General features: G+C 57.6%; 1 pseudogene; it reads right to left on the bottom strand.

The window, feature by feature from the left end:
* Nucleotides 1–1,420: 1,420 nt before the first annotated feature.
* LOC137155637 (killer cell lectin-like receptor subfamily B member 1B allele B) lies at nt 1,421–6,449 on the bottom strand (annotated as a pseudogene).
* Between the last annotated feature and the right edge of the window lie 1,919 nt (nt 6,450–8,368).

The raw sequence follows: 8,368 nt of genomic DNA, 5'->3' as shown, positions 1-8,368 counted from the left end.
TGTCCCCGAGAGCCAGGGCTGCCTTGATGATCCGATCCCAGCCAGTCTGGGGGCGCTAGGAAGCTGGTGGAGGTACATGGAGGGGGAGGCTCAGAGCCCCAGTAGGGGACGGAGACGGCTCACAGAGCTAGAAGGGGGATCCGAGCCCCAGGATGGGGTGGGGGTGGCTCTGAGACACCCACAGGGTGATGAGGAGGGTCAGAGACTACGGGACAGCTGAGAGATCCCAGGGGTGCTGGGTTCAGAGACTGTGGGGGTGAGTGAGAGAACGTGAGTGTGCGAGGGGGGAGAGAGGTGTGCAAATAAAAGGAGGCACGTGGAAAGAACAGGGGAGGGAGGGCTGGGAAGGTAAAAGTGACACCGAGCTAGAAGGGAAAGTTAGAAAGCACAACAAATGATCTGGTCCCAGGGCCTCAGGCGCTCCCGGCTGAGAGGCAGGCAGCAGACGCCTGCACCCTGGGTCAGAGACACCCACCCCCTGGGCTCTCAGCCAGGGTGGCCGGCGCCTGCAGCTTGTCCGAGTCCTGGGCTTACAGCGGCAGCTGCCGGTACCCTGGCTCAGAGCTCACTTGTCAATTTCATTTCTCTAGCAGAGCCATGAAATTGACACGTGTGACAGCCCCTCCCTGGCTCTAAGGGGGCGCAGTGTCTACACTGACATTGCGTCCCCCTCGCTCTGCTGACAAAAGCCCCATACCTCTCGTCCAGGTGGGTTTATTGTGTTGAAAAGACAGGCCAGTGTCGTCGGCGGAGGGGCGGAGGGTGACTGTGGTGTGTGCACCATCACTGCTTTGTCCACAAAAGCTGACTTGTGTCGACAAACCTCTCTCGTGTAGATCTGGCCCCGAGTGCAGTGTCCCAGCTCCCGTGGGCCGCCAGCACGGCCGTCTCCTGAGAGGCTGAGCTTGTTGCTCTGAGAGCTGCCCCAAGCGTAGCTGCCCCGAGCTTAACTGCCCCAGCTACGCTGCCTGAGTCTTCCGAGAGCCTGAGACAACGGCGCTGAGACGGGGGCAGGCGTCCCATGGTATCATCAGCACTGTCACCAGTTTTGGGAGAGGAGTGGGGTCTAGTGAGTTAGAGCTGGGGGGCTGGGTTCCAGGACTCCTGGGTTCTCTCCTAGCTCTAGGCAAAGAATGGGGTCTAGGGGGTCAGAGCAGCCAGGCTGGGAGTCCTGTGTTGAGATGTCAGTTCCTAGCTCTGCCTCTGACTCTCTGTGCAGCCCTACCTAGGTTAAGGCCCCGCTCTATGCCTCAGTTTCCCCACCTGCGGAATGGGGATGATGAATCTGACTGAGCAGTGGGCGGTGCTTTGAGATCCTCACAGGACAGGCGCTATATTAAAGGGCAAAAGATTATTCATGAGCATTTTATTGATGAAGGAAGGGCCCATTTCCAGTATTAAAGGGCCATCGATGCCCCATTCAGAGCGGGACGGCATCTCGCTGGCAAATCCACTGAAATACAGAGCTGCAGCTGTCTGAACGAATCTGATTCCCCTTCACCACCCCACAGCTGTTCCCTGCAGCCTGGCCTGGCACTGGGAACCTGCGGGACAAAGGAGAGGGCCCCTGTCAGCGCGGGTGGGTTGATCACACTCAGTCGGTGGCGGCTCTTCCCTGCTCTAACAGGATCCGCGGCCGGTCTCTCCTCCAGCTCTGCCCTGGGGACTGCCCCCTCCACCGCTGTCAGGGGCCTGGCCGGGATCTGTAACGGCCTCTCCCTGCCCAGATCCCAGGGATCTGCTCCATCCTCATCCTCCCTGCTGTGCTAGACCCTGCCCATCCCCCTCTGCTGCTCCGTGTCTCCTCCCCACCAGGCTGTACAGATGCTGCCCTCTCCCGGTCCCTTCCTGCCTCCCTGTCTGCTCTGTTCTCCCCTCCTCTCCTGCCCCATGCACTGGGGGATCCCCAGGGGTCTGGCCTTGCACCTTTGCCCCGGCCTGGCCCCAGGGCTCCAACCACCACCTCTGTGCTGGGGAACGCACAAATGTCTTCCTGCCCCACGGCCTTGTCTGCTCCCACCCAGCCCCCCTCTCAGCCAGGCTCCCCGTCACCCCACCTGGGGTCCCAGCATCGTCTGACACTGAGCCCGGCTCCCACTGGGACCCCGACCTTCCCCAAAACCTTCCCCAGTCCCTTCTGCCTACAGAGGGGAGGGAAAGTGTTTGACTCAAGGAATCGCTCACAGGGTGAGATCCAGCCGCGAGCCGTCCAGCCAGGCCCAGGTCTTCTGCGGGGAGGGGACGGACAGTCCGACCCAGAACTGCTTTGACCCTTGGTCAGGTCCTTCAGGAACTCCTGCAGTGAGCGTGTGACAGGCAGCTGGTGACTGTAACGCTCTGGTCTTGCACATCCAAGTCTTCATCTACTTCAGCCCCAGAACTACAGGCTGTCCTGTCTGTCTGGCAATCCCCATAGACAGCTGTCTGTCCATCCCTCCCTTTACATACCTCACTCTCTCTCTCACACCCAGCCCCTCTGTTCCAGCTGAGCTGCGTTTCACACACACAGAATGAGGAGGTTAACGATGGCTTAAAGCTGCCACCCCCTGGATCCCAGGGCTAGTGATGTAGGCTGGGCGTGTTGAAGCCGCCTAAGGGGTTAGGACACCCTGTTATTAAAGGGAGTGTCCAAACACCCTAGGCAGCTGTGAAAATCCAAGCCCTAAAATGTATCTGAATGAGCCCCTTGGCCTCTGTTCCCAGGGCCTCATCCTTGCAGGGGCAGCTCCAGCGGGATGTTATCGTCCCCTTTACCAGCTCCTCCCGGTCCCGGATCATCAGCAGCTGAGAGCCCCTCGCTGAGCAGTCAGTGCGGCACTCGCTCCATGTGTTACTGTCTCTGGAGACCCAGTAGCACTTGTCCCCGTGCAGCCGCCAGTCTGCGGGGCAGAGTTTGCACCTGGAGCCCCCTGGAGAGAGAGAAGCATCACTAATGATCTGAGCGCCCCAGGCCTCAGTCCCAGCCACCCCCTTCCTGGGGCTGGGGCAGGGGACGGGGTAAAATGGTTTTAAGTCCCCTTTGTGCTGCCTGAAATCTGGGGCTGTGCAGGCCCCTGCCTGGCTCCTGGTGTCAGTTAGAGCAGCCTCGGGGCTGCTCTGCCTTATCCATTGCTGCCTTGTGGGTCCTGGGAAGCAGAGAATACCTATAGTGCACTGCGCTCTAGCCACACCCCCAATCTGCCCCCTAGACAGGGGGCTGGGAGCAGGATGGGTGCAGGGCCCTTATCCCAGCTTCACATCATCTAGGGAGGCCCGTGCAGGGGGGGTCTCATGGGATTGTCTGTGTCCATTGTAAAGCCACTTTACGCAGCCAGAGTGGTCTAGAAATGGGGGTAGGACAACGGAAGATGTGTTAGTGGAAATCTAGCCGGGTATGGGAGAGGGCTGGGGAGCCCAGGAGCGGAAGTGGGATCCCAGGGCTGTCAGGGGATGGGAGAGGAATGGGTGAGTCCATGACACACTCTCCCCGCTGGGACCTGATGCTGCTCTGCAAACGTGTGGCCATCCGGGTGCTAGATTATTTTAAAACCCGCCTGTGGGGTCCCTACTTGTGAGTACCTGGCACGGCCACTAGATGTCGCTGCCCCACACGGTCTGGGCCCAGCCCCAGCCGAGGCGGCTGCATTGACAGACAGGCACCAAGCAGGCTTCAGGAGGGTAGATGGGTGCAGCCAGCAGGAGATGGCGTGTCCCTGCTCTGCATCAGCCCCCTGGCCTGGGAAGGCAGCTGGGTTTCCATGGGCAGCACTCGGGGCCATGGGTGGCTCAGAGACACACTAGCCGGGGTCACCTGCTGGGCCGGGCCGGACCGGATAGCACAGACTTTGGATCAGCTGGGATCGGAAACGCTTCAGCTGGGCGCTGCAGTTTGCTGTGCTGGTTTCTCTGCTCCCAGGCAGTGTAGCTGTGTCTCCGCTCCCAGCTCCGTGGCTATCGGGGGCTGCCGGAGTCAGTCCCTTCTCGGACGCCAGCTTGGAAACTGCAAAGCAGCGTTGGTTTAGGTGAGAGCGACCAGTCGATGTTACAGAGTTTGCTGGGTAAAAGCACCAGCAGAGAATCGTGCAGCGACACCGGGCCTGGCCCGAAACCCGTTCAGCCTCCCCTCCTCTGACACCAACAGGCTTCGGGGCAGCTCCAAAGGGGCACGTTCAAGAAAAATGTCTAGCATTGAAAGTCACTGGGAATCAGGTGCCTAAATCCCTTGGGCCCCTTTGCAAACCTAGCCAGTGTTGCCACCCATTCTCAGCATCAAAACACCCCCCAACCTGGCTGCATCAGGGTTGCCTGACTGGATCAGACCTGGGGCCCATCTAACCCGGTATCCCGCCTCCAAGGGCAAACAGCCCCAGCTGCTTCTGAGGAAGTAGCAAGACCCAGACTACGACCCTTCCTGCCCATCCGTTAGCGGCTGATTGATGCGCTGAAGCAGGAGAGTTTATAGCCCCTGCCAAAGCTCTTGGTTGCTTTCTAATCCTCTGTCTGTTCTCATTCCCTGTGTGAGTGTCCTGATCCTACGCTGAGCCCTGCTAAACTCATGGCCCGAATGAGAGATTGTGCCAGTGAGTTCCGCAGGCTAATTGGGTCTGGTGTGAATAAGCATCAGTTTTAAATTTGCTGCCTCTCAATGGCCCTGGCTGTCCCTCCTTCACTGTAGCCTCCACTCTGCAGATGGACGCACCCAGATGGATAAAGATACGCCCTTTGGCGACTCACCGCACACCACCAGCAATAGTACAGCCAGTGCCAGGATGATACTCCCGACCCCTAATGCAACATGAGGCCAGCGAGGCCGCCGACGGGATCCTGTAATGAAACAAAAACAGAGCCAGGCTGGATTCAGGCCCAGCCGCTCTAAATCCTGGCCTCAGGCCCTAGTCCCTGGAGTCAGGTGATTGTACCAGAGTCTAAGCTTTTATTTAAAAGAGCAAGGCCGTTTTTGTGAGCCATCCCCAGGAGCTGTAGATTCCTTGTTCTAGTGTATAAGTGAGATAGAGGTAGAGAGAAATTTTTCCTTTACTGTTATCATAATGTCATAGCACTGTTTAGTGTGGCATACGTGGACTCCGTCTTGTTACTTTCTTGAAATACGCACTTTCCTGAAACTTGTACTATTGAATCTAAAATTATCTTGATAAATTCTCTTTGTGTGAGTGAGGAATGTATGTGCAGGGCATAAAAAGACACCAGCCTAAAACTGCTCTAACAAAAGAAAGGGGAGTAAAGACACCAACTGCCATCCTAACCCTGAAGGGCGAAGAACCAAGGACCCTAAAGTGCAAATTAACGACCCTAAACTACAGAAGGATCCACCCTGGGAACAAAGAAAGTACAGAAATAAGAGAATAGTCATGCTTGCAATTAGCTGGTGATTAACAACTATACTGAACCCAGAGGCAGCATGACACAGCAAGGCCATAGACTTACATGAGAGCCAGCAAGTATAAAAGATGCGCAAAAATATGGGAACTTTGGGTCTCGTTCTGCAATTGTCATCTTGGAGCATCGGATTCGCGTCTGACAAAGGCCTGGCTCCTTCCTTGTGCCCAGCCTAGTTGGCCACTAGGCTGACTCGAGCAACGCATAAAAGGACTGGTAATTATATCACTCCAGCTTGCAGAACTTTAGGGATGTGTGTGTGAATGTGACGGCTTTTTGATATTCTTATATATACAATAAACGGAGTGTATTGTCTTGTCCCCCTGAATAAGAGCCAGCTAGTCTTTTCTTTTACAAGTATAACGGTTTTTAGCCCTTGCGGCTGGGGAGAAACGATTAAAAATGTGACCCGCATGTTACTGACGCAGCGACGCTGCCTGGGTCTGCAGAGAGCCTGAAACAATTGCTCTGAGAGCAGGACTCTGCTCCATGAGTCGCAAGCCCTATTGCTCTGGAGTTCCCGCACACCCCACATGGTTTCTATTACCGGATAGGGGCAGGAAATGAGATCTAGTAGGTTGGAGCAGGAGGGCTGGAAGTCAGGACTCCCGGGTTCTAGCCCCAAATCTTGGACGGGAGTGAGGGTTAATAGTTTAGAGCAGGGGGGGCTGGGAGCCAGGATTCCTGGGTTCGATTCCCAGCTCTTGAAAAGGAGTGGGGTCTAATTGGTATGTCCTCATCAAAGGCTTTTCCCTGTTTCGTGCCTCAGTATCCCCTATTTGATCCACCTTTTTGGCTTCCAGAGGGGAGCGCTCTCTCTCTCTCTCACATGATCGGAGGCTGCAGGACACCCCATGCTCTTTACCTCCGTCTATGGCACTAATCCACCCCGTAATATAATTTGCCTGTCAGGATGCCAGCCCCAGCTCTGACCCAGCTTCCGGGACATGGAGACCGCAGTTGGGGAAGAAGGGGCTGAAATCCCTACCTTGGGTCCCAGCTGGGGACGGACCACCCGAGCTGCCTTTCTTGGTCCGCAGGTTCAGTGCCGTGTAGCCCTCCTCATCCTCCATCGTGCCTGAGTGCGCGGAGGTGGAAATGGCACAGCCAGGAACTGTGGGGGTGGAGGTGAGGGGCTGGGCGGTGATATCATACAGGAAGCTGAGAGCCGTGTGGCTGATGTGTTGATGGTCAGAGGCTCCGGCCAGAATTTCCTCTCTCTGCTCTAGCGGAGATTGGCACTGTCACGAAAGCTCTCACCCAGCAGCGGACCCCCCCCCCCCCCAAGAGAGATCAGCTGCACTGCTGCCAGGGTGAGGGGCACGGTGTAAAAAAATCTGAGCTTTCTTGACAGGCTCAGATTCGGTCCCACCGATCGACCACCCAGACCAGGATCGGGCCCAGCACATGTGCGAGTGAGTGGTTTTCCACAGGGATCAACCCCTTCCCCCCAGTCCAGGATCCAGTGAGCGCCTGCAAACCTATTACAGATGGAGGAAGAAGCTCAGAGGGCTGGGTTGAGACTGATCGCCCTCTGGGTGTGCAGTTCCCAGCTACACCCCTAGGGGGCAGCCAGTCCACCATCGGGAAGGGGAGAGCGTGGTGTGTGCTGCTCCAGTGTGACAATCTGCATGAGATCCCAGCAACAATGGCCACCCTAGTCATGGAGGAGTGGTGTGTGAAGTGACAAGGGCCCGAAAACCCCCTAGACAGACTGTGCCCCTCACCCTGGCATCAGGGCAGCTGCACTGGGGGGTTAGGAGAAGGGGCGGCTGCCCCTGGCCATTACATTGTCATGACTGAGCCGACTTCTGCTGCAGCAGCGAGCTTCTGTGGCCAGACACTCTGCCTCCCACCCCAACGGCTGCAGCTTCCTGTGCGATCTCACACCCCAGTGCTATCCTGTGCTGCTCTCCACCCCCACCACCTGCCCTCCAGCTCCTGGCTACACCATGGCTGCCTCCTCGCACTCGGCCATGATGCAGGGCTGCCTGGGATTAAACCTGTGGTCCGAGGGGGGGTGCAGCCCGTTCCCAGCCCGGAACCAAGGTACCAAAATCCCCCCCCCCATGGGCTCTGTGTGATAGCAACAAGGTCAGGCTAGGTCTGGCACCCCAGGGCAGGGACTCTGGGGGGTAGTTTTTTGGGGGAGCAGGGATGGCACTGAAGATGGAGCAAAATGGTTCAGGGACTGAGGATCTGGTCCACGGAGGGCAGAATTGGGTCCCCGAGGCTGCTAGAGAAATTGCCAGGGGAGGAGTCCATCCCCTGCCGTGTCCCCGGCCCTCTGTCGCTGCTAGTCCAAAAGGCTCCAGGCAGGATGGACAAGGATTGACCCCACGTGAACCTCCCTGCATCTCAGGCCCTCTGCCAAAGATCCTGCCTCCCCCACCCTGTCTCCAAGCGGGGCTTGGCCAACACAGGAAACGCAAGAACGAGCCTGTTACCATGTCCCCCCACCCCAATCACCAGGGCCCCCCCAGGCACAGTGAGGGCAAAGAGTCTCACAAAGTGGATCCGTCTGCGCCCTGGGGCCGTACGGCTGCCTGGCGCATCGGACCCCCTGTGTTAGAAACAAACCCCAGGATGCAGGCACCACACAAGACTCTCCCCTCTGCATCCCTCCCCCCATACTAAATTCAACAGGCGCAGAGGGGACAGGAACGGGGCCCTGGGTTTGTGCAATTCGGGCTGATGCAGGCTTTGTGTCTGTGACCCAAGAAGCCAGTTCCCACCAGCTGCCCTCGAACCCACTGGGTCTGAGCCATATTGTCCCACCAGGTAGGTGCCTAACCCCCCCCTTGCCACCGACCGTTTGGCAAGTTTCCCGGGCCTCTGCCAGAGCTGGGTGGGATCAGAGAGCGCTGGGTCCATCAGACAGAAGGAAATGGACGCAAAGGCAACGCCAGTCTTAGGGGTCATGCCTGTAACAGTCTGCATGGTCCAGCTGTTATCCCCCACATGTCTCCGTTAGACAGTCCCTGGGCGATCT

The sequence above is a fragment of the Emydura macquarii genome, unplaced genomic scaffold (assembly GCF_026122565.2).
Source record: "Emydura macquarii macquarii isolate MOO-44397 ecotype Brisbane River unplaced genomic scaffold, CSIRO-AGI_Emac_v2 contig_1365, whole genome shotgun sequence".
In the NCBI taxonomy this organism is placed as follows: domain Eukaryota; kingdom Metazoa; phylum Chordata; order Testudines; family Chelidae; genus Emydura; species Emydura macquarii.
The sequence above is the reverse complement of the archived record's forward strand: the minus strand, read 5'-3'. Positions and strand labels throughout refer to the sequence as shown.